Genomic DNA, 26,733 nt, shown 5'->3' with positions numbered 1-26,733 from the left:
AGTTCCTTAATTAGAGCTGGTCAAGATTACCATTTTACTCTTCTAATTACCACTTAAGGGAACCAATATTTGATCTGCTAGGAAAGTATGGATTCCATTATTGTAAATCATATCCCCAGCCATTCATGATATTGAATCTCCATAACAAAATTCATTAGCCTCATTATACTAAGAAACCTTAACGAGTGAATCAAAAGATCCAATAAATACAAACAGGAGTTCATGAATACTCAAGATTTAGATTGATCTACAAATGATCATCTATTATGAGAAGAATTAAATCTTTATGTCAAACGGCAAGTTTATAAAGATAATTAATTATCATCAGTCCTGTCGTATATAATCTCTATTATATACATCATCTTTACTAAGATGTCTATCCACATCAGTAATCTGAATCTAGATCACTCGCATCTCGTATGCTTAGTAAACCGCACTTGTGACCATTCATTAAAGATTTTTTACTTTAATATGTTACTGACTATTTTATTCATTATATATGATCTTAATTCTCTTATACTAATACAAAATCATATTCTCGTGAATGAATAAGAAATTTTCTTGATATTATTATATAATATTCAAACATAGGAAAATAATACTTTTATTTAAATCAATAAAATGTCTTTACATGCTTTTACAAAATTAATCCTAACAATCTCCCACTTTCCCTCAAAGAAAGTGAGACATTTCCCTTAATCCCATGTTTCGAAAATTACCCATAAACAACTTTGCAGGAAGTGTCTTTTAAACGGGTCTGCCATGTTCTATTCCGATGCTATCTTCATAACAGTCACATCACCTCTATGCACAATCTCTCTAACAAGATGGTATTTCCTTTCTATATGCTTTCCTCTCTGTGGCTTCTAGGTTCCTTTGAATTAGCTACTACTCCACTATTTCCACAGTACAGGATTAGTAGCTTATCCATATCAGGAACTACTTCCAGATCAGTGTAGAACTTTCTTAACCAAACTACTTCCTTAGACGTTTCACAAGCCGCTATATACTCAGCTTCCATGGTTGAATATGCAATACTGGATTTTGTAATACTTCTCCAAACTAAAGCTCATCCACCAAGAGTGTATATTAATGTAATAACCAAGGTTATTATCTACTCCTAAATTATGACCATAGGTTAGTTTTTATTGTAGTTTATAGTTTAACTTGAGTGGTGGAATTTAAAAAGATTGATTTAAGTTTTAAATTAATTATTTTAAGTTAGAATTTCTATGACTTAGAAAACAATTATAATTAGGTTAGGATAATTATAATTATTTTGGTCAGTACTTATAAGATTTTAGTATATGAATAAATTAAAGTATAGTTTTAAGTATTTATTAAAAGCGTGTACACATATTACTTGGGGACTTAAGTAGTGTGCATGTGGCATTAAAATGTCACAAAATTTGAATTTTAAATAGCCATCGTCAAAATTCGCTATAGTTTTATTAGGTGAAATTTTTGTGAGGTAATTGAATTAAGTATTAGAACTAAATTGAAGACCTAGCTTAGTCATAGGCGTGTGGAGCATGTTTAAGCTAGGATTTGGACTAAATTTTGACTTTACATAAGTGTCACACTAAGCTTGAACTAAGTAACTATGTTGGTGATATTTGAAACCATTTGAAGAGTTTTGAATTGAAATGGTACATGTGTAGGCGTGGGAATGATCTTTGAGAAACAAGTGAAGACCTTTGACTACTTTGGTTACTTTTTTATGTATGTGTCATATTGAGAGATGTTGTAGCCACATTGAATGAGTAAAACAAAGGTTGGCCGAAACTACATAGTCGAGAGAAGGTTTGAATTTTAAAAACTAGTTGAATGGTGGTGGAGAAGTTTAAGGAGATGAGTTGGTGTTGGAGCCTATAAATAGAGCCTTTCACCATTCATTTTTCACACTCAAAACAAAGCTTTCGAAAGCTCTCATTTTAGAAGTTCTCCTTCCTCCATCATGAAATCTACGGTCTTTAGCCGACAGTATTGTAATGACCTCCTTTCTTAACATACATATATATAGAGTAAAAACAAATTTTAACATAAATATGACAATACTGAAATTCTGAATTTACAAAAACTTTATTAAACAATACATAAATAATGTTTATAACCTTAACCACACAATACTCACAACTAGATAAAAACTTTATCTTACATACAAATCTTAATACTTTTATAAATCATTTTCGTGGCGTTACTACACCTTAACGTAGAAATGAAAATGTATCCAACTGATAAATTGAAAAGCTTTATGTAAATTACAAAGTTCATGAAATACTTTTTAAAGCTTTAAGTAAATGATAAAGTTCACAAAATACTTTTAATGAAATATAATAAAACCAAGTTTCTTGTTTATTTATAAAATAGCATAGCAGAACTCCACTCCCTTCAGGTCAGCCCCATATGTACAGTCATGTTGGCCCCACGTATACTCATCAACAATTTATATTTGGGGTCTCTTACCTACAATACAAAACATTATCTGATGAGCTAAGGCTCAGTAAGTAGAATAACTACCTCATATGCATTAAAATAAACATGCAACATGCTATGTATTTTCTTTCTTTCACTTTCCTTTCTTTTGGGCCCTAGAGGATGCTGCTGCCGGCATTACATAGGGAATCACATTCCCACCTGAACATAAACATGATAATAGGGAATTTCCCTCATAAACATTCATCATATAGGGACGTACATCTCCCTCCTTACATTTTTGGGACTTAGGTCTCCCAACCAGCACCTCTACTTTAACGTTTTCAATAACTTGTCTGTGAACATTAAGCGTGCTTATGCATAATATAACATTCTTGAAAATAACTTATGCATAAGAACAATATGACAGATTAACATATAAAGCATATAAATGCACATAAGACACATAAAGTACTCGTATTGTAGATGAGGATTCTACTTACCTTGCGTCTTGATAAAACAATCGAAATTGTTAGCTTCCTGATAAAAACACAAACTATTAAATTACATAAAATCTACATTATGAAATGTTAGCTTAATATTGTTATTATCCCATTTTTCCTGTTTTAGTGCTTATTTTATGTCCAGGCGTATGGTTATACTATAGTTGTCCATGACAAGGTCCTGATCTAAAAGTCGTGGTCATGGTCATACTGAAAAGTCCAGGTCATAATACTTGTCCATAATAATAGGGAATAAGGTCATAAGAGTCCATAATAATAGTCCAAAGTATGACCATAGCCTATATAAGTTTAGTATTATGAGGATACATAAAAAAATAGTTCATATTTCAATTTTGGCATTTGTAAAATATGACGACATGGTAAAATAATCCATATATAAATTTTAGCATTTTAATGGCATAGTAAAGTAATCTATATAAATTTTGGCATTATAATGGCATGGTAACATAATCCATATATAAATTTGGCATTATAGTAAAATAATCTATATATAAATTTTTGGTATTATAACGGCATAGTAAAATAATCTACATATAACTTTTGGCATTATAACGTCATAGTAAAATAATCTATATATAAATTTTGGCATTATAACGGCATAGTAAAATAATCTATATATAAATTTTGGCATTATAACGGCATAGTAAATTAATCTATATATAAATTTTTGCATTATAACGGCATAGTAAAATAATCTATATATAACTTTCGGCATTATAACGGCATAGTAAAATAATCTATACATATATAATAACTAAATAACTGAAAAGAAAGGCTCGGGAAGAGCTTACCTAAAAGGTTTTCGTAGGCTAGCGTTACGGACAGAACTTCGCCTAGATCTCCGAGGTTTAGAACTTTAGAAGGATGTTAAGAATATTTTTGGGTAGAGTAAGAGAAAGGAAATGAGGTTTTTGTGATTTCAAGATGAGTTTTGGAAGGGCTATTTATAGGAAAAATTTGGGATACTATTCTAATAAAATATTAAAAATAATAAGCATAGTGGAATAATAACATATTCAAAATATCAAGCATAGTAATTTGCTTAAGTCATCAATGTGTCACTACTGCATCAACATGTGGAACCCATGGGGTGGACCCCGCTGTGGGACCCATGTGGACCCTACTGTGGGACCCTTGCGGACCCCACTGTGGGACCCACTATGAATAGTACCTGGTGAATAGTAAAAAATGAAAATTTCCCAATCTTCTTATATTACTTAGTCTAGCATTTTTGACTCACAAACTTTTCTGAAAAAGTTTCTCTAACACCCATAAATTAATTATTCCCACCTGTTGGTTACTTCAACAACTTAGAATTGTTAAAATCTCATAATAGAAAACAACTACACCCCCAACGGTCATGAACACTATTCACCAACGGTCATAAACGGCTAGTTTTTGCCCTATAAATACTTGTTCCTTCAACCATTTATTTGCACAACTTCTTCATCTCTTAACCTTCTAGATAAAATTCATCATCAAAACATGAATTTCTCTTTATTTTTCATAACTTTAGTGATTGTTTGCTTGTATTTAGCATCATTCTATGGGTATTATACTAATGAAATGCCCATGAATGTTATAGTTGCATATTCATTAGTTATTCTTCCACTTTACTTAATAGCTCTAACATTCGGTTAGCATTGTAATGCACTCAAAAATGAATAAAAATATCTTCTCTTATCTTTCATAATTGTTATAATTTGTAAAAAGAAAATGGGAGTTACAAGTATATCGTTGCTCCATATTTGGCTAACCAATCCATGCCAAGTATTGCGTCATAGTCTGGTATCTTACTCAATGAGGTTTGCTGGGCACTCTCTGCCCTCAACTATTATAGAAGCTGATTGTAACCACCTAGTTCACGACATAATGTCTCCTGATGGTAACATGGTACTAAAACTACTCTCAAACAATTTACAAGGCAATCTCAGTTTATCAATTACATTCATAGCAACATAAGAGTGAGTCGCTCTAGAATCAATAAGGACTCTACATATCATATCGAAAATAAGGCGCTGACCTATGACCACAGTGTTACTGTTGGTTGTTTCCGTTTGTGTCAATGCAAAGACTCTTGCTGGCACTAGATTGTTGTTACTGCCCTGCCCTACTTTCCACTGTGGGCAGTCCTTCTTTAGATGGCCTGTCTGACCGCACTTACACTTGTTGGTGTCGACCTAACATTCTCCCAAATGTCGACGCGAGCATTTAGGGTAGCTAGGATGTTCAACTTTGTTGTTCTGGTGATTTCAGCAGTTACGATCATTGTTGTGACTGTTACGGTTGTTGTAGTGGTGATGATTGTTGTGATTATTCCTATTCATGGCCGGGGGTCTAGGCCTCTTGTCCTTGCCACTATTATGTCTTTCACGGGCCTTACTCTTGTTGCCCTCATGGAAGCCCTTGTTTCTGTTGGCCTCCCTTCTTGCAGCACTATCATTCCATATGCGGTCCTCCAAGTACTCCACTTCAAGTGCCTTATCCAAAACCTCAGCATAACTAACCACCTCAGCACTGGTCATTTTGACATCTCGAGCAATCATAGGCTTAAGTCCCCTCATAAACCTTTGGATCGCCATGGCTTCTGTTGGTACTATTGTAGGTGCAAACCTAGCCAACATGTCAAACTTCTAAGCGTAATCAGTAACGAAAGGTTCCCATGAACCAAAGTCACAAACTCGTCCACTCTAGTTGCCAATACAATTGCACTGTAGTACTTCTTGCCAAATGCTAGAACAAAGTCTGCCCAAGTCATAGTGTTCAGGTTGTGAGTCTGCTTTACCACATCCCACCATATTCTTGCATCCAACTTGAGTATGTGAGACGTACGTGATACCCTTTGATGGTCGTTTAGTAATATGTGGTCAAAGATAGCTTCCACTGACTTTAACAAATCTTCTACCCCCATAGGGCCAGCTTTCCCTTCAAAACTAGGCTGGGCTTGCTTCCTGAAACACTTATAGACTGGTTTGAATCCATAAGCCATATGCAGTGGTGCAGGTAGTGGTACTGGAGGCTCAGGCTATGCCACCGATACTTGGGGTGCTTGAGGTACTTGTCTGGCTTGAGTCAACTCCCTGTCCCTCTGCCTCAACTGTTCCCTCAATCTTACTATTTCTGCAGCCATATCCACAGTCGGTGCAGCTGGGGCTGTTGGTTGGGGTGGTGCCATCCTCAGGTCAGGAATTTCTGCAACATTGGGATTTGCAGAGGCACCACTTCCTCGGCCTCTTCCCCTTCTGCTGCCTCCTCTTGTCGACATTATGAAGTTTTAAGGCACCAAAACAAAGTCATAAGAGAGGATAAATCGAATCGTGTTTTGGTTACTTAAAAGCCAATCATGAAAATTTTCATACATACTCACATCCACAAAACATTTAGAGTTTACAAGAGAGACTAATATAAAAATATAATATCCAATGTTTTCTCAAAAGTACCTCATAAATCAAACATCCTTCAAAGTGTCTAAATAAAACCATAAAATAATCCATAGGTTTTTAAGGGTCTTTAAGGAAATCCCATTTTATTTAAAAAGATTTATTGATGGAAATTTGAGACGGACTCTAGTTCTCGATCATGGACTCGCCCCCTGAATCATAATCGAAGATACTTTCCAAGATGTGGAAGTATTCAGGGGTGCTAGCCAATGCCCTCATCCTAACTCTCACTTTTGGTATGGCGTGTATTACTTCCTGACGCGCCATCTCCCCTTCCATGTCATGCACCATCTTGAATCATTCCTCCATCTCTCTGTCATCATTCTTAACCAGGACCGCCTCCAAATGATTAAAATCGTAATTGTCCACGAGGTCATAAATAGTGTATTCGATCGTGTCGAAGTCCAAATTTTCCTGAATGATATCGTGCCATGCCATGGTCAATTGAAGAAGAGCCTCAAGATATATAGATAGTGATTCCCTTAACACCAGTATTGCTCAATAGGCCAAAGCAGCGCTGCTCTCTTGTTAATCAACCCTTGGATACACTCGCAAACCACCACTATCATTTTCAGTACGGTGATCCTCCAATCGTCGTGATCCTCATTAAGTTGTACCTTAGGTATAGCACGAATCTCTTTGAGTAACTGTTTCTGAAGGGTCCTAATGATAGGAGGCATATTTCTATACTGCAATCACAAAACTAAAAATTTAAAACAGAGAAAACAATTAAAGCAAGTACTTACGACACGATGAGGTGAGATTTTCCCATCTTTAGCATGTATGGGGAGGGTCTTTGGAAACATGAACGATTGTCTCTGATACCATTTGTAAAGGCACCCTAATTCTATTCTTTTATAAAATTTCACTCAACTCCGAGTTAATAGAAAAATACCATTTTAAGAAAAATCTCACTTGGGCCTTAGTAAAAACATGCAAATTTGGCCCAAAAGTTGGAAAAATAAAATAATGCATCTTTATGCAATTTTCAAAAATAAAATAAAAATAAAAGTTTAAGTCTCACTGACGTAATTAAAAATAAAATTCATAACATAAGTTCTTTTATTCTTGGCACTCATATTGATCATTGTACGTTCATAGACTCCCCACGCCATACATACTCATACGTAGGAACTTCCCACATCACAGTGCTTGCCAAGGGGAAACCCTATTGTTTACCTGAAAGGAGGAAAGTAAAGGAGGTGAGCTAAAAGCCTAGTAAGGAAGTACAACAATACAACAATATCAAAGAAAACACAAGAACATGTATCGTAAATCAGGGCAATACATAGCATCATCATATTCATAGTTTATAATCGTAATGCAATAATTGTAGCACACCAACTTTTTTTTTATTTATTCAAATTTTGTGCTTGAAATTATTTAATTGTTAAGTGTTATGAATTATTTTATTTGTTTGTTTAAATTAATTGTTATAATTTTTTTGTAGAAATTTTGTGTATTTAATTGTTAATTGTTAATTTATTTAAATAAGTGAATAATTGGGTTTTGGTTGAATGTACCAAGGTGCATGGTAGGTAGTGATACACCTTAGTTATTGAGTGTGTGCATGTGCATGGTTGCATGGTTCACTTGTGTAGAATTTTCTACACTTTATATAGTTTCCTTATATTAGATTTATTTAATTAAAAAAAAAGAAAAAAATAAATAAAGAAGAGGAAAGGAGAAGTGGTGTGTAGCATGGTGGGAAATGAGAGATTTCATTACAATTTTTTTTTTATTTGGGTGATTTTAGATAAAATAGGAAAAGTTGTTGTCATCTTTATATCCTACCAATTAAGATAAAATCAAATAAAATTAAAATTAAAGAAAATAGACACAATTAGGAAACTTATCAATTTGTTTCCTTAGGCTATTTTGGCTAGGTTAGAATAAAGAGGGAAGGAAAAAGGGAAGAGAGCATTATGCTCCTTGGGCTGGAGTGCAAGAGAGAAGAGAGAGAGATGGATTACACGAAATTTGAGAGAGAGAGAGAGAGAGACGAGGAAGAAAGAAAAGAGAAGAAGAGGATTTTGAAGGTCTTCGGTAAGTGTTCTTAAGTTTATGGTTTGAATCCTCTAAAGTTTATCTATATTTTCTTGATGCTAAGAACTCCCTCCTTATCTTTGTTTTGATTTTGGAATCCTTAGGAGAGTTTATCAAAGGTGGTGGCCATTGTTTTGGTCCTTGAGTTCTAGCAAGAGAGGTAATGGGTAAACCCCTTTTTGGGTCTTATGGTTTTGTTGTTCTTACCTTTTTTTTTTTTTTTTTGTGATTTGAGAATATTGTTTGAGGATGATGATATATTGTGTTGTTCCCCTTGATTGATGATTGATGATTGTTTATTAGTTTTGATTGTTGTATGATTTCCTATAAGGGTTCGGTCAAGCATGTTTAGGAAAATCTATCATATATTATATTTTGTCATGTGCTATGTTGGATTCTGTCTCTAGGGTTCTTGTTTTCTCATGAACTTCGAAAAAAATCACACCTTTAGTTTTGAGAGATGATTATTTTTTTTAAATCATGATGAGTTTAAATAATAAATCTTGTTGTATGTTCTTGAAGTAGACCTAATGATTTGGTTCTTAGAAAGCACGAGAATTTTTGTGATATATTTTGTTGGTTGAATCCTATGTGTGTTTCAGCCTAGGGGCATGTTTAAGGTTGTGATATTTTTTTCATGATCTTGTAAGATGCAGAAAGAAAACATGAGGTGATGATGATGGTTTTGGCTAAAAGGGTGTAATGCATATGATGAGTTGTTTGATTTTTGTGTCACCCAAGCATATTATAGGAACATACAAGGGTTTGTGAATTATTTGTATAGATTTAAACATGTATGGTTATGGTGTAAATTTTTGTGAAGCATGATGTAAAAGATGGATTCTTGATGAATATGCTTGCTGATTTTGTGTTCAAGTGATGAAAAATATGATGAAATTAATGATTTTCCATACATAAATGATTTTGCAAATGCTATGATGTTTTTAAGAAATTAAAGGGGATTTTAATATACATTAAAATGGTGCTTTTACTCAAATAAATACCTATATATTTTTAGAGAAAATATGAGATTTTAAAGACAGGATGGTGATTTTTGAGAGTATATATTGTTGCTGGAATTTTTGGTAAAATATTGGAAAGTCTTTTGAATGAAAGAAAAGTTGTGTGTTTATGAAATAATATAACCCCCAAACTATGTCAATATTAAAAATGGGATTTTTAAATGTAACCATGAGTGTTCATTTTAATAGATATGATTTTCTTTTTTTTTTATTAAGAAAAAATATTGAGATTAATTCACTTGTGATTTTTAAATGACTTAAATAGTGGTTGAAAGTTTAGTTTAATAATTTAAAAATAATTATTTGATCATCACTTATCAATTTATTCTACTTAAAATTAAGTCTTAAAGTAATACAAGTAAAATATATTTTTCCCACACCTAAAAATTATATATTTTTCTCACATCAAGTTTGTAATTTTATTAATTTAGATAAAATTGTTATTTTCTAAGGAAACATGCTAATTATAATTATTTTAAATAATTTCTAGCATTTATTATTTCTATGTAATTTTAAAATAATAATAAATGGAGTTATTATATTTTTAAATGGCTAAATAAATTATTTTTATGAAATAAAAATAATATTTTAGAGGTTTAATCTACTTAGTGATTTTAAAGAGATAAATAATGGTAAGAAAAGTATGGTACTAAATCCTTATTTTTACAATGATAGAAATAAGCGCATATGAATTATCTTTTTTAACGTTACTTTTTAACAACATTCCCACGTATGCATGTTGCATGCAAATGTACTTTTACGTTAAAAAATGTGTCTAATATTCAACAATATGATTTTCATTTAAAAAGCATGCATGTAACATAGGTATCATTTGCATTATTCTTTTGGTGATTTTATGTGTAATTATGCCTATTTGGAAATTTTTAGTAGTTTTCACCATGTGTGCATGGCCCATGCACACATGGGGTATATGAGTTGGGCACATGAAAGTCTACGTGATGCTAAAGAATGCTATTTGATTATGGTTATAGGCTCGTTGTGGAGTTTGTCAGTTTTGCTTTGCTTGGACCTAAGGTAAGGAAGTTAGACTTCTATTTGTTTATGATATAAATGATAAGATTGACTTGTATAAGGATAAATGATATATGATGATGTAACATGTGATATGATGTAGGAAATGTTGTTATGATCTGATGATGAATGTAGAAAATCATGTATTTTTCCTTGGCTTTGATATGACAGAACTGCATGTATTTATGTATGTTGTATGATATGTAATGGTTGTTAGCATGATGAACGCGACACAACAAAAGGGTTACTAAGGATATAAAGACGTAACCCAAGTTACTAAGGATATAAAGGCGTAACTCATAGGGCGAATGCGCTGAGGTTATTTAAGGACCAGAGATCCTGTTTACCTCAAGATGTGACATGGACAAGTTAGCGGGCCATGTTCACAAAGATATGATGATGATGCTTATGATGATAATGTTCATGATGATTATGTATATGATGATGATGCTTATAATGATTATGTTTATGATGATTATGTTTATGATGATGATGGTTATGATAACGATGTTTAGAATGTGTAACGATGCATGAATATGAATATGTTTTTGTGTGTATACTTGTGTGTTATTTGTACATCCTTACTGAGCTTTTAGCTCACCCCTTACTTTCCCTTCCAGGTAGCAAATATGATTTCTCTGTGGCACGCGTGGTGATGTGGGGAGTTCCAACGTCAGGGTGTGTATGGTGTGGGGGCATCCTATGGACGAGAAAATGCCAATTTCTAAAGAATAATGTTATGTTTATTTTTAACTTTTTAGAATTTATCAGTAGGACTTGAACTTGAATTATTTTTAAAACGTTGCATGAAAACTATTATTTTATTTTTAAATTTTTGGGACCAACTTGCATGTTTTAGCAAGGCCCCACTTGGATTTTTCATATAATAAGTGGCTTTTCATCTATAAGTTTATGAGCATGTAAAATTTTTACAAAGTATATTAGATTACGGTATTTTACAAATGGTATCAGAGACAGTTGTCCATGTTTCCGAGGATCCTCCCCATACACGCTAAAGACGAGAAAATCTCACCTCACCGCGTCGTAAATATTTTTTTTAAGAATAAAAATTCTTGTTGTACCCAAAAACTGGATTTTGGTTCGAATCATTAGCGGAAATATGTGCTTTTACTTGTTTCTGTTTTATTTAATTTTATAGTTTCGTAACTGCAGTATAGTAAGATGCCTCCCATTTTGACAACTACTCAAGGAAATTCGTGCAATACCCAAGGTCCAGCTTGAGGAGGATCCCTACGATTGGAAGATTGTGGTGTTAAAGACAACAACGGTGGTTTGTGATCGTATTCAAGGGAACATGAACAAAAGAGGAGCTTTGTTATGGCCTAGAGAGCAATATTGGGTGTTGAGGGAAGCACTGTCAATGTACTTTAAGGCCCTTCTCTAGTTGGACAGAGCATGGCACGACGTCATTCAAGACGACCTGGACTTTAGTACCATGGAATGAGTAATCTACGATCTTATAGACAACTACGATTTTAGTCGTGAGAATCTGGTGTTGGTAAAGACAAATGATGGAGGGATAGAAGAGCATTTGGAGACAGTACATGATTTGGAAGGAGCCTTGGCAATTCAGGAGGTAACTCATGTCATACCTCGAGTGACCGCTAGGATGAGGGTGATGGCGAGCGCTCTCAGCTACTTTCACATACCAGAGGACGTCTTTGATTACAACTCAGGAGACGAGTCCATAATTGAGGACTAGAGTCCATCGCGTGGATCGTTCCGTGAAACATTAAGAAATAAGAAGGGATATTGTTTTAGGACCTTAAAGGATTTATGTTTCGGTCATTAAACACTTTGAATGCTATGGTTTAATATTTTTTCCTCTTGCAAACTCTAAATGATGTAGTTTGAATGTATTATTTTCGCAAATATCTATCAAACCATTATGCGATGCTCCTTCCTTATGATTTTCTTTTGATTGTCTTAGAATCTCATAATGTCGACTAGAGGAAGAAGTGGCAATGGAAGAGGAGGAGGCCGAGGAAAGGGTGTCTCCACAAGGTCTAAAACCATGACAACCTCTGACATAGGAATGCCATCAGTCCATCCTGCTCCAGCAACACCATCTGTGGACCTTGCTACAGAAGTAGCAAGATTGAGAGAACAACTAAGACTGAGAGATGCGGAATTGGCACATGCTAGGCAAGCTGTAACGTCCTACGTTTTTGGGTACCTTTAAACGACTCGGGTCGGGATTTTTCCCCCGGGTTAAGAATATTATTTTAAATTATATTATATTTTGTTTGTAAGTATTCCATGAGTTATTGCTAGCCAAAATATGAATTTTGTGATTTTTAAAAGTCAAGATAAGACTTTCGGTCCTGGACCGACACAAAAACCCTGATCGGGTAAAAATCTCGGAAAATAAAACGAAAAATCATGGCAATTATATTTTGGGCATAAAATACATTCATAAAAGTTAAAGTTTTGGTCAAAAATAATAAACCTAAAAGAAAATGGAAATTTTAGGGCATTTTGTGTTAAATGCCTAATTTTGCCGAAATGGGGAATTTTATTCCATGAATGGACCTTAGGTTAAATTTTATTTTGTGGTTAATTAAATTAAATATGAGAGACATTTAATTTAATTAATTAATAGTAAGTTTGGTGATTAAAACTTAATGAGAGTGAAAAAGGTGTAAGAAGTCAAGTGGGCAAGTGGGTAGAAAAGCACTCAAGTGTTTTGTGATATTTTGAAGAGTTGTGTGAGCCATTCTAACCCCCAAATCCGACCACTCTCCCTCCCTCATTCACTCTCATCTGATTTTTGAAGACTCTCTCAAGTGTTCTCTCCATTTTCAACCCCAAGAACACCAAAGAAACTTGGAAGCTAAGTCTTGGTCTAGGAAGGGTTTTCCCTAAGGTAAAGTTTCATTAATCTAGGCTTTTGTAAAGTTTTAAGCTTAGAGTTTCAAATAGCTAATTAACTATGTTGTTGGGGGAAGTTGGTTAGGGTTTTTGAAAGGTTTTGGAGGAGCCAAAGCTAATAGGAAGGTCCAAACCTTAAGCAAGAACACCAAAGAGGTAAAAAGTTTACTTTTGATGATTTTGTTGTAGGGTTTTTAGTTTTAAGCATTATTTTGTATATCTAATGCTTAAAGTTTCTTGTTGGTGATGTAATAAGGTTATGGTAGTTGTTTAATAATTTTTATGATGCATGTGTATTGATTTTTGAAAATGGGAACCAAAACCCCCAAGGGTTTGGTAGGATACCCTAAAACAAAACATGTTTTGAGCTGTGACTTCCAAGGGGCCAAGCAGCCACTGTATATTGGTTTTGTAAAATTTAATTGTACTGTGATGTTGTTGAGATTGAGTACATAAAATTGAGCTTTTGAAACACAAAAAAATGTTTAGAAATGAGTAAGTTATGCTATTTCAAAGTTTAGGTAAAAAAACTGTTTTTTTCGTATTCTTATTTTCGGAACCAAGTTTGGACAGCCACTGTATAGGGCAAATGAACCCAGTTTTTTCTAAAATTGTGTGGACATATTTCTGGCATAACCTATTAGTCCACTGTAAAATTTGGTAAGAAAATATTAAACGGTTTGAAAGTTATTAACTGTCAAAGTTTGGAAAAAAAATAAGGACTTGAAAATAAGGTCATTTTTACCTCATTGTTGGAAAATGATTTCACAAATAAAAAATGCTCATTTTGACCTAAGATTTTACAAAGGCCTAAATGGCATAACAAAAATGGAATTGGGAAATTTTGGTAACAATTGGGTAAGTAAATTTCAAGTTATGAACTAACGAAGTATGTAGTTAAAAATGTGAAAATTAGGTTTTTCACACTTAGTGTAAAAATGAGATTTTGGAACATAAGGTAAAAAGTAAAATTTTGCTTATTTCAAGATATAAATTGGTAAGTCTTGAAATCATATTTTCACTAAAATTATCTCTTTGAGTTTAAATGAATTATTTTTATTAAAGAGTTTTTATTCTTTCTAAAAATAAGAGATTTAATTTACTAATAGTTAATACTTTAAAAGAGGGTTTAAAACCCTATATTTTGAGAAAATAATTAAATAAATTATTTTCCTAATAAGTAAAATTGATTAATTGCTTTTGGAAAATTAATTAGTCAAGATGAGAAATTTATAACGGTTTTCCTAATTAAGACAAATTAGGCAATTTTCTTAAAACGGTTTTTAGATATTAAAACCTTAAGAAAAATAAAAGGACAATTTAAAGAGTTTATTTTCTTTAAAAATAATTAAGGAATTTATTTGTATTTTCTGGATATAATACTGGCTAAAATCTTACATATTTTAACCGACTAGTCGAAAGTGCGGGTTAATAGTGATACCTTGAAAGAATAAGATTTTTAGCGGATTATGGGAAATACCATTGTGATACCCGAGCCTAGGTATCGAGACCTTAGGATAGGTCTCCCCGAGACTTAGGGTTTAGTCTCGAATATTTTGGATGACTTTCCTTAATAGGTTTAAAACCAAATAAGGATTATAAATCCTTACAAATGACTTTTATTAAAATGACCAAACTGCCCAAAATAATAATAATGAATTATTAGTGCCATAATTAATCCGAGTATACTGTATGGATAACTACAGTATTGGCTAAGCGTAACTGGACTGAACGTTGGAGGGTGAAAACCTGCTGAGCGCTAAGGACTCCAAGTAAGTCAACTTATATTGTATGGCTGCAACATGAAATGATTACTGTCTTGTATGTTAGTATAGGGATACATGCATATATATAGGCTTTCATAGAAAGTTGCTTAGAGACGTTAGTCTAGTGAGTGCTGATTTAGAAAATATGAACGGTAGAAGTCCGTCATATCCTAGACGGTTGATCCCCGTCACACTGCTTGATTTTATTTATGTCCGGTTCATTACCGCGCCGAGTGGCCATGAGATGAGGATAAGCTGGTTAAACCTAGGGGCGCCAAGATAAATGGGACCTAGGGGCCCTCATGCTTACTTAATCATTGGACGGTTAGAATCCGAGCAAGTGCTCTGATAAGTTATTCCCGGATAGCAGCCGTGAATATTGGCCATTCCGTGAGAGTGCCTAGAGATACTAGGGGTTGCCAAGATTGAGTGAGGCTGAACACCCTAGGGGCAGCTGCTCACCAGCACCACTGATTAACATAGAAGTCTCCGTAAAATCGTGTAAATTGGATTACACTCTTGAATAAGTAGCGATGCCCTAGGTAACACGATAGTTACCCTTGATGAGAATATTTATTGGCTAGATCTTAGTGTGGGGACTCGGTTCTCTTTTACAGATTAGCAATTATGTTGGAGGGCGCGTTACGCATGAATTGTTGGAAATTGTCGAGCGTTGGTCTCGAATTATTTGGTGATATAATATATCTGCTTGCTCTGGGATTTTCTGAGTGCAGGGATATAATTGTTGATAAGATATAGTTGTGATATAATATATCTGCTTGCTCTGGGATTTTCTGAGTGCAGGGATATAATTGTTGATAAGATATAGTTGTGATATAATATATCTGCTTGTTCTGGGATTTTTCTGAGTGCAGGATTTTTATCTAGTTATGAATTAATTTATCCTTGGTTATCAGGCATGACCATAAATTTGCCAGGACGCTTTAGCGTTCTTGAAATTGATTGTTTAGGGTCCGGAACCCTAATTCTCTACATGCTTTGTTTGAAAGTTGATCTTACTAAGCGTTTTCGCTTACCTAGTTGTTTCATGTTGTAGGTAAGAGCAAGGGCAAGGCAGAGCAGTGAGCGCTGGAGTATTCCTTGCAAATGTACATGTGGACCGACCTTTTGGGAAGCCTTTTTATTTTTGGAAATGTTGTGTAATTTTCCTAAACTAGGCTCACTCTAATCTTTGTAAAACATGTTTGTAACTAAATGTTAAGTATGGCCATACGACTTTTTAAAAAAGTTTTTTTTCTATGGGTTTTTGAGACATTTTGTTAAATGAAAACATTTATATTTCCGCATTATCGAGTCTTGAAAATCCGGGTCGTTACACAAGCACCCCAAGTGCCCCAAATTCCTCAAGTGCCAGTGGCGCAGCCTCAACCACCAACACCATCACTTGTACCACTGCCTGTAACTTATGGGTTTGAGCTAGTGTATGAACGCTTCAGTAAACATGCCCCACCAACCTTTGAAGGGAAAGTTAGTCCCATAGTGGCAGAGGATTGGTTAAGATCGGTCGAGGCCATCTTCGATCATATGGAATTAAATGATCGCCAGAGAGTCTCATGTGCAATCTATTTACTCAGGATGGATGCATGAATATGGTGGGATGTAATTAAACAGACCCATGATTTGAATACCATGACTTGGATAGAATTCGTCTAGGCTTTTAGCAAGAAGTATTACAGTGCGGCTGTGCTAGCAACCAAGGTAGATGAGTTTGTAACTCTGGTACAAGGAAACCTATCTGTCACTGATTATGCACAGAAGTTTGATAGGTTGGAAAATTTTTCTCCTGAAGTTGTGCCAACTGAAACTCTACGAGTCCAAAGGTTCGTGAGGGGACTCAAGCTGATGATCACTATGGATGTTATGATGACCAGTGCTGAAGTGGTTAGTTATGCAGATGTACTTGATAGAGCACTTGAAGCAAAATATTTGGAAGAACGAATATAGAAGGATAATTTTTCCAGAAGAGAGACCTACCGAAGTAAGGGCTTCAATGAGGGTATCAAAAGGAAAGCTAATGAAGGGAAGAACAGTGGCATTGATAAGAGACCAAGACCCCTGGCCACGAATAACAACAGTCACAACACTTAGAACCACCATAACAACCGCAACAATCGCTATAATGACCAGAACCGTGGGAATCACCAAGGCAACCGAGTAGAGCACCCCATCTGTCCTAAATGCTCAAAAAGACACCCGGGAGAATGCCAGGCCGGCATCGATAAATGTTTTAAGTGCGGTCAGGCAAGGAATCTGAGGAAGATTTGCCCACAATTGAAGGCGGGGTAGAATAATAACAGTAATCTGGTGCCAGCACGGGTTTTTTCCTTAACTCAGAATGAAGCAGCTAACAGCAGCGCCGTCGTCACAGGTTAGCTCCCTATATCTGGTATGATGTGTAGAGTCCTCATTGATTCTGGAGCGACTCACTCTTATGTTTCCATGAATGTTATTGATAAGTTCAGTATGCCTTACAAACTGTTTGAGCATAGCTTTAGTACAATGTTACCATCGGGAGACATGATGTTGTCAACTAGGTGGTTACCGTCAACGCCTATAACGATAGAGGATAGGGAGTGCCCAGCAGACCTTATAGAACTGAGTACACCAGATTATGATGTCATACATGGCATGGATTGTTTATCCAAACGTGGGGCGATGATAGACTGTCGGAAGAAGACTGTGGAGTTCAGACCAAAAGGAGAGGTTTTTCCTTTAGAGGAGAAGTAGCAGGATTTTGAACACCCATAATATCGGCACTAGAAACACGGAATATGTTGCAACATGGTTGTTCGGGGTTTCTGGCTAGTGTTGTGGATAAATCCAAGGAGTCGGGGTTAAAACTAGAAAATGTGCATATTGTTTGTGAGTTCCCAGAGTTGTTTCCCGAGTAATTACCAGGATTACCCTCGAAAATAGAAATAAAATTTGTGATCAAACTTGAACCAGAAACAGCACCGATCTCTAAAGCACCTTATCGGATGGTGCCTAGGGAATTGAAGGAACTTAAGAACCAGCTACAGAAGTTGTCGGACAAGGGGTCAATAAGACCTAGCCATTCGCCATGGGGAGCACCAGTCCTATTTGTGAAAAGGAAGGATGGGAGCATGAGAACATACATCGATTACCGTGAACTCAATAAGGTCACCATTAAGAACAAATATCATTTGCCTAGGATAGATGACCTTTTTGATCAACTGCAAGGGGTAGCAGCATTCTAGAATATTGAACTGCGATCCGGGTACCATCAGTTGAAAGTGAAAGAGGGAGACATTCTGAAAACGACTTTTAGAACTCGCTACGGGAACTATGAGTTCCTAGTGATGTCTATTGGACTCACTAATGCCCCAGCAACATTCATGGACATGATGAACATGGTATTTAAGGACTATTTGGACAAGTTTGTGGTAGTGCTCATAGATGATATCCTTATTTACTAGAATACCAAGCAGGAGCATGAGGAGCATTTGAGGTTGACCCTAAAAAGACTGCGAGAACATCAGCTATATGCTATGTAATGCCCCAGAATTCCTATTTTGGTTTAATGGCTGGATTAGTAGGCCGGGAGGGCCATAACTGTTTAATTATGCCATTAAATGAATTTATGCATGTTTATGAGAATTATATTATAATATGATGTTAAATGCATGCATGTGGGTCCACATTTGTTTACAGGGGTGTTTTGGTAATTTGGCCCGTTGAGGGCATAATTGTATATTTGCTTGCATGTCAATGATATATTGTGAGGCCACATTATAATGTGGATTGGTTCGAGTTATTCGGCATGAGACGATCTTTAAATATAATTTATCGGTTTGGTCATAACAAGCTTAAGCTCGGGGCTCGGGGTGAGTCTCGGGGTGTTTTTAATGATTAGAGCGTTACCGGGAATTATAGGGTAACGGGATATGAATTATTGGTATTTGAGATTATCGAGATTAGCAGGAATTGGTGAGCGTTAATTATGGTTAACGAGATAGGTGGAAAGTACCAATTTTACCCTTGGAATGACTTTAGAAACCTTAAGTAACCTAGGGGCATTTAGGTCATTTGGTTTGGATGTATATGAAACTTTAGATGGCTGTAGGAAAACAGAACAAAAACAGAGTTTTACTTCTCCTTCCTGTACATCATTCCCTCATATCTCATCTTTGGAGTATTTGAGCTCAAATTGAGGAATCAAGCTAGGAAATCAAGGGGTTGAGTTCTTAGAGTTGGTTCAGCCATTGAAGGGGATTTAATCTCAAGATTGAGGTGAGTTTCAGCCATAAGTTTCTAGTTTTACTCTGTTTTGGTTTAAGATTTCAGCCTATGATTTTGTTGAGGATAACTTGGATTAATGGAAGTTTTAATTGATGTTTAACTTGGGTTTTGATGAGGGTTTGATATAGGTGATGTTTAGGGGTTGGATTGAGTGTTTGGAAGAGGTTTGGAACTGGTTTGAAGGTTTGGTTCTGAGGGAAAATGCAGGGGAAAGCAAGCTGGTGCTTGCTGGTTTGGGTAAAGGGTCGCGGCATGGCTATGGTGAGCCGCGGCCTACGTTGGTTTCTTGGGTGAAAATGGCTCTGTCAGAGAGGGTGAGTCGCGGCCCATAAGGGCATTTTTGGCCAAAAATGTGTTTTTAGCTTGGGGATTCAAGCCTTAGGCCTCGGGATCGATCCTACTACCCGGTTTAGTGGGATTTGATGTCTCGAAGGCCAGGTTTTGGTTTGGGAACCTTTGCTTATCATTTTCATTGATGAATCCTATATTTTGGTTATGACCAGGTGACCGTCAAGGAATTAAAGATTGATCGTTCTCAAGGGTCGTTCTTATATTAATTTTCACTCGAACCAGAGGTAAGAAAACAGTGTATGAATACAGTTACACCCTGTATATGTATAAGACACGCATGATTGTTATTGAGGCATGTTGATTGATATATGTGGACATGGATTGCATATTAAATGCTAGTGAATGTTGATTACTTGTATATGGCACTGACTCGTCAGGGACACTGACCTAAAGCTCAGAAACGACATAAGCATTCTAAACATAGAGCCGAGTAAAGATTAGATCTAATCGATATCAGCATTGAATGGCTCTATGGCATTAATGTTGGACTGACCCTAAGGTCGATGAACTTATAAGCGCTTGGCTAGTCTAAGACTAGTTACTGAGAGCCAGGGCATAAGGCCTAGGTGACTGCTTGTCACGTGGCTTGGGAACAATGTTCCATAGATATGACTCTAGAGTCATGAGGAAGGTTATTGTAACGCCCTGGATAGCCAAGACCGTTACACTGTGTGTTTATAAAGTGCCAGACTTGCTAATCAAGTCATTTAATTAAAATCGTGTTACTGGAATTATAAAGGAACTAGGGTTTAAAATGGTTCGGTCTCAAAAGCCACATTTTCATTAAGAAGCATCACCTGTTTACACGGGACCCCAAAAATATTAAGTTTAAAGACTGTTTACAAAAGACACAAGGTTTATACACAATATCAGGCCATACTAAGGCAAAACAGACAATTAGGCAATCCCTGTCCTGATCCACTCCTCAACCATGGCGATCGAACAGCTGCCTATGTACATTCAGCCCCGCATCCCTCCAACTCAGGATTGGTCCAGCTTGCCTTTGCCTTTACCTACACCACGTAGCACCCGTGAGCTAAGGCCCAGCAAGAAAACACAACAACAGAGCATAAACAATCAACAGACAAATCAATATCTCATATTGCATCACATAATCTCAACCACATAACCATTTAGTATAGCCTAGTATACAACATGCCAAGCATATCAATTCATAGCATTCATCTCTGCATGAATGATAACTAGGGCTAGCGCTCTCAGGCTGCTCCCTCCGTTATCCCACTGACTCCAGCCCGCTTAAACCAAGCTCAGTGAATGTTAAGCTGTCCTTGGCTACCAGTGGCCAAGCCGCGCCCTATGTGCAAGTATTATGTACGACACTCTTAGGCCGCTTTTACATGTCCCATGGCGTAATACCATCATTGACACGATACAATTCTCGGGAGCACTTAGTCCCATCACAAGCATATGATCGGGTGCAGTTTTCTTACCTTTCAATTCTCTAGCTTTGATCCCTCGACTCCTTGAGCACGATCCCCCTCGAGCCCTAACGCTCACCTTGGTTAGGATTTCGACCACAAGCTGTCTCTAGACCTCCTTGGGTTGCTTTCCCTTAACCTTTGCCCTAAATTTCCCCAAAGTTCCCCATCAAACTCAACTTATACACCATAGTTCAGAAATCAAACCAGCAACTGAAGAAATTACAGAACCTTACCTCAAGTGATGTCCTAACCTTGCTAAACCCTTGTCAAATCCTCAATCTTAGCTCAGTAACCTTGTGGCTTAATTGAACTAGCTCTCCTCTGAATTTTACTTCAAGAAGAATGGAGAAAAGTGGTAAGAGAACCACAAACCGACTCAAGGAGAACCACTCTGTTTTTCCTTCCTTTCCTTTCCTTTCCTTTCCTTTTCCTTCTTTTTCAGACTTCTGTAATATTCTACAAATCCCACTAACATAAAGCCTCAGTAATACCAATCTTTAAAAGCCAAATGACCTTAATGCCCTCCCTATTAATTCTAAACCCTTTAATCCACTTAGGGGCATTTTAGTCATTTCACCCCAATTCCCGCTATCTCCTCGAGTGTCTCTATTATTTCCCGCTTAGTTCCCGATACCTAATTGACCACCAATAATATTCCTCAATGTCAAAATAGACTCCAGTATATTCGCTAAATTCCCATTTATACCCCTAAGCTCACCCCGAGCGGGGTATAAATCCCCCGCCATGAATTTTTCGCTACTTTGCTCACTAGGATCATCTCGAATCACAGATCTCAGATATATCCACATAATAATGTGGTCTCGACAATTATCACATATATCAATACAGTTATGCCCATAATGGCCAAAATTACGATTATGCCCTTCTAACCTAATCAGGGCCTACATGCATACTAATACACATAGTCATGCATCTCAAATACTCAAATAGTCATATAACATGCTTTAACTCATAATCATGCATCTTAATAATTAAAATCACACATAATTCCCATTATGCCCTCCAGGCACTCTAATCAAGGCCCTTAAGCCTTATTAGCAAATTTGGGTCGTTACAGTTATGTTGGTGACTAATCACCATGCACCTATCCTGTTAAAGCTAGTGAAATGTTCACTTATCTGATTAGCCCTGGTGATCCTATCGTCACATGGCTAAAGGGAGCTGTCCCCATATTTGTGATTTTTGCGACTGTCACCTATTCGTTGAACTGAAAGTCTTGAATAATTGTTACGATCATTGTTGATATTATATCATGTTATATTGTGTTTTCTTCCTGGGCCTTGGCTCATGGGTGCTATGTGGTGCAGGTAAAGGGAAAGAGAAGCTCACCCAACCTTGAGTGGAGAGCTTAGGTGGTGTTGTGTACATATGCGATTGCTTGACCACCACGGCCAAGGAGTTCTCAGAGGGACTAGGGGGTTTACCCTATATTTGCCGCTTAGGTCGGTGCGGATTGTAAATTTGAGACAATAGTGACCATTTTATACTATAAACAACTTGTAAATGTTTTGAATGGCTCATGAGCAATTTATGTACTTAATGGAATACATCCTTTCCTTTTTACTGGTTTTTCACCTTAGCCTGTTAATAACACTTAGATCACGTTTTTAACCAAAGGACTCGGGTAGTGGGTCAAATTTTCGGTTCACTGTTCACCGTAACTGTTCTGGGGTAACCAGGGCGTTACACGCTAAGTTCTTTGAGTGTGAGTTTTGGCTGGAACAAGTAACTTTCCTAGGGCATATAGTGTCCAAGAATGGAATAGTAGTAGATCCATGAAAGATCGAGGCCATTAGAGTCTGGCCCCAGCCGAAGAATGCCTCAAAAGTTCAAAGCTTCTTAGGATTGGTGGGTTACTATAGGAAGTTTGTTGAGGGTTTCTCAAAGATCGCCACACCCTTGACTAACTTAACCCGTAAACATCATAAGTTTGCATGGATTGAGAAATATGAAGAAAGCTTTCAGACCATGAAGGATAAGTTGATTTCTGCCCCTATTCTTTGTGTTCCCATAGAGGGCGTGAAATTTGTGGTGTATTGTGACGCACCAAAGAATGGCTTAGGGTGTGTGTTAATGTAAGATGGGAAGGTAGTAGCTTATGCTTCTAGACAAGTCAAAGACTATGAACAACGATATCCCACTCATGATCTTGAGTTGGTAGTAGTGGTGTTCGCACTAAAGATTTGGAGACATCATCTATATGGGGACAAGAGAAAAATCTACACTGACCACAAAAGTCTGAAATACTTCACGCAAAAGGAACTGAATATGAGGCAGGGAAGGTGGTTGGAATAAGTGAAGGACTATGACTGTGAAATTCTATAACACCCAGGCAAGGCAAATGTGGTTGCAGATGCATTGAGTAGGCGGGGACATGGGAGTGTCTCAGCACTACATACAATAGAGATGCCTCTTAAGAAGAAGATTATTAATGCAGGCATCAAACTTGTGACAGGAATCCTAACAAACCTCACATTACAATCCTCCCTACTGGAACAAATTCAAGAAGGGCAGAAAAGGGATGAAGCCCTAATGAATCAAGAGGCTTTGGTACAAGAAAGTGGTAGCAGTGACTTCACTATTTCCAGCGGTGGATTGCTGCGATACAAGGATAGAAATTGTGTGCCTGATAATGTTGAGATTAAGGAAAGTATTATGAAAGAGGCACATACAACCCCCTATTCCTTTCACCCAGGGTCCACAAAGATGTACCAAGACCTTAAAGCGCTATATTGGTGGCATGGAATGAAAAGGGATATTGCTAAGTTTGTTGCCAGATGAAAAGAGAAGGGACATCAAGTTTTCAGTGGGCGAGTTTTTATTCTTAAAAGTCTCGTCGATGAAGGGTGTTATGCATTTTGGAAAGAAAGGGAAGTTAAGCCCTAGATATATAGGTCCATTTGAGATTTTGGACAGAGTAGGGTAAGTTTCTTACCGTTTAGCATTGCCCCCAGCACTAGTCAAAATGCATAACGTCTTTCGCATCTCGATGTTGCGTAAGTATGTGTCAGATCCCTCTCATGTTTTGAGTTACGAGCTTTTACAACTAAAGCAGGACCTGAGTTATGATGAATATCCAGAGTGCGTTATTGAAAAGGGAATCAAGGAACTGAGATCCAAAAGGATTCCACTAGTTAAGGTCCTATGGAAGAATAGTACGAAACGAGAAGCAACATAGGAGTTGGAGGAAGACATGAGAGAGATATATTGTTTACCCAAAAAAAGATTTACTTGCTGACGTGGCCAGATTAGTACGTACGTGGGATGCGCGAGACTATTTGAGTGGGTACGTTCTAATCGACCATCGATCAAAGGAGAATTCGTACGACAAAGGGCATGTTTCACAGGCGACCAGGTCTGGTCATATATATTTTCCCAAGATATGTAAAAAAATTAATTTCTATTATTATTCAGATATTTTTGTATTAAATATGGACAAGGCTCATCGACCTATAGAAAGATCCTTGAGCCTATAAATAAGACTCAAAGGGCTCATGTGAAGGATCTTTGAACCAAAAAAGAAAACTAGTGTTTTTGCACAAGTCTGTGTATCTATTTTTGGAACTTGTGAGACTCAGTAAACCCTCGTTTACCGATCACAAGTTCTCACCATACATTAATAAGAACACTAAGTGGATGTAGCTCATTACCATCATTTGGGGTTGAACCACTATAAATCCTTGTGTCATTTCTTTTCTTGAGTTGAGTTTACCTTATTTCAATTGTTTTTATTGACTCCATATCGTTGACCAAATCAATGGTCAACATTTTGGTGCTTTCATTGAGAGTTGAAGTCAAGACCTTCAGAAGATCAAATGGCGAAAAAAACTAGGAAAACTAGGCAAACCTCTGGGAAGGTGCCAAATCAACCTCCTCTACAAGGTGTAGCTGAGGATGAGCCACAGGTGGAATTGGAAAAGGAGGAGATGGATTATGAGGCTTTGCGAATGACTTTGATTGTGTTGCAAGAGGAATTAGCTAATTTGAGAGCTAATCAAGAAAATGTGGCTGAAACAATGGTGCTGCAGCAAAGGGAGATTCACTGGCAGTGCCAAGAACTGAATGAGTGGCAAGTTGACATGGACCGCTGACAAAGGGATGCCACTGCAGCCTTGGAAGCAGCCATTCAATTGGCACGAGGACAGCCCACGCCTGCTTACAAACCGGATCAGTCACCCAGAACTCACCCTCAACCAAATCCACATTCAGAGCATCCCCAATATCACCATAACCCACTGCAACCAAGGGATCCTCAAAGGCCAGAACAACCCCCTACTACTCAACAGGAGAGGCCGGTCTAGGATCCTGAGCAACAACCACTCTCTGACACTAGTCGAGATAATGCCCAGCAGCAGAGGCAGAATAGGGTCAAGCAGCATCCCATGAGCCCTAGAAGCCTGACAACTGGGGAACAAAACCCTCCTAGTAGAGGACCACATCCCTTGGGAAGTAGAAGATAGATGAAGTCGGGCTCTGCAGTTAGAAGTCCCCCACGACATAGAAATTTGAGGGGACCTACCGACCAACGCAGGCCTCCCCCTGTCTATCGGGACGTACCAGCGGGGAGAGAAGGAATTAGTGCGAATAGCAGGTCACAACATCATAGGTCACAATTTAGATATGGCTATGATTACAACGAAGTGGACTCTGGTAGGAGGAATGTTGGTCGACGGCAGGAGGAGATGGGTGAAGGACACCAATGGAGAACCAACCAATAAGCTAGAATTTTGGGGGGCAACCTAAACAGCCCAGTATCTTTGACTGATTAGGGGTAAGTGAGCAAGGGCGTAAGGAAGAAAATCTGAGAAATATACTTAATGATCGAAGGGAAAGGCCCGACGAGTACTTTCCCCTGACATCGGTCGCTCCAGCAATACCGAATACTGTACAAGCCTAGATAAATGCCTTAAATCAGGTCGTTCAGCAACTGGTTGGGAACAGGGCATCCCATATAGAATTTGGTTGGAGAAAGGGCACATCATTCGTGCATAGAATTATTGCGGTAAAAACTCCAAGCAAATTTAAAATGCCGAATTTGCCCAACTTTACAAGATTAGAAGATCATGTATCTCACGTTAATAAGTTTGACATACATATGGACATCCAGAAGGTGTCAGATGATGCTCGGTGCAGAATTTTTCCTGCCACTTTATCTTAAACTACTTAAGAGTTGTATTTAAAATTCCCTCCGGCCAGTATAGTTTCTTGGGAGATGTTCGTAAAGGAGTTTTATGGACAATTCTATGCTGGTCGAATACATCTGATTGAGGCCAATCAGCTGGTCAAAATTCTTCAGAAGGAAGGAGAAACCCTAAAGGGGTATATCCAATGATTCATATGAGCAGATGTTGGGGCCAAGACAGTTGGGGACGAGGGAAAGATGATGGCTCTCACTGCTGGATTACGATGCCATTCACCCCTCTGGAGGAGTTTCCAAAAGAATGGAGTCAAGAGTACACAAGAATTTCTGGATCGAGCAAACAAGTATATTAAACTCAAGG

At 37.0% G+C, this 26,733-nt stretch overlaps 1 long non-coding RNA gene across 1 annotated transcript; it reads right to left on the bottom strand.

Moving 5' to 3' along the window:
* Positions 1-2,064: 2,064 nt before the first annotated feature.
* LOC133780337 (uncharacterized) lies at positions 2,065-3,839 on the bottom strand. Its single transcript, XR_009869236.1, has 3 exons — positions 3,731-3,839; positions 2,919-2,955; positions 2,065-2,466 (listed from the first exon to the last, which is right to left on the bottom strand). It is a non-coding gene; the product is annotated as an uncharacterized LOC133780337 (long non-coding RNA).
* Between the last annotated feature and the right edge of the window lie 22,894 nt (positions 3,840-26,733).

Source organism: Humulus lupulus, chromosome 5 (assembly GCF_963169125.1).
Source record: "Humulus lupulus chromosome 5, drHumLupu1.1, whole genome shotgun sequence".
In the NCBI taxonomy this organism is placed as follows: domain Eukaryota; kingdom Viridiplantae; phylum Streptophyta; class Magnoliopsida; order Rosales; family Cannabaceae; genus Humulus; species Humulus lupulus.
The sequence above is the reverse complement of the archived record's forward strand: the minus strand, read 5'-3'. Positions and strand labels throughout refer to the sequence as shown.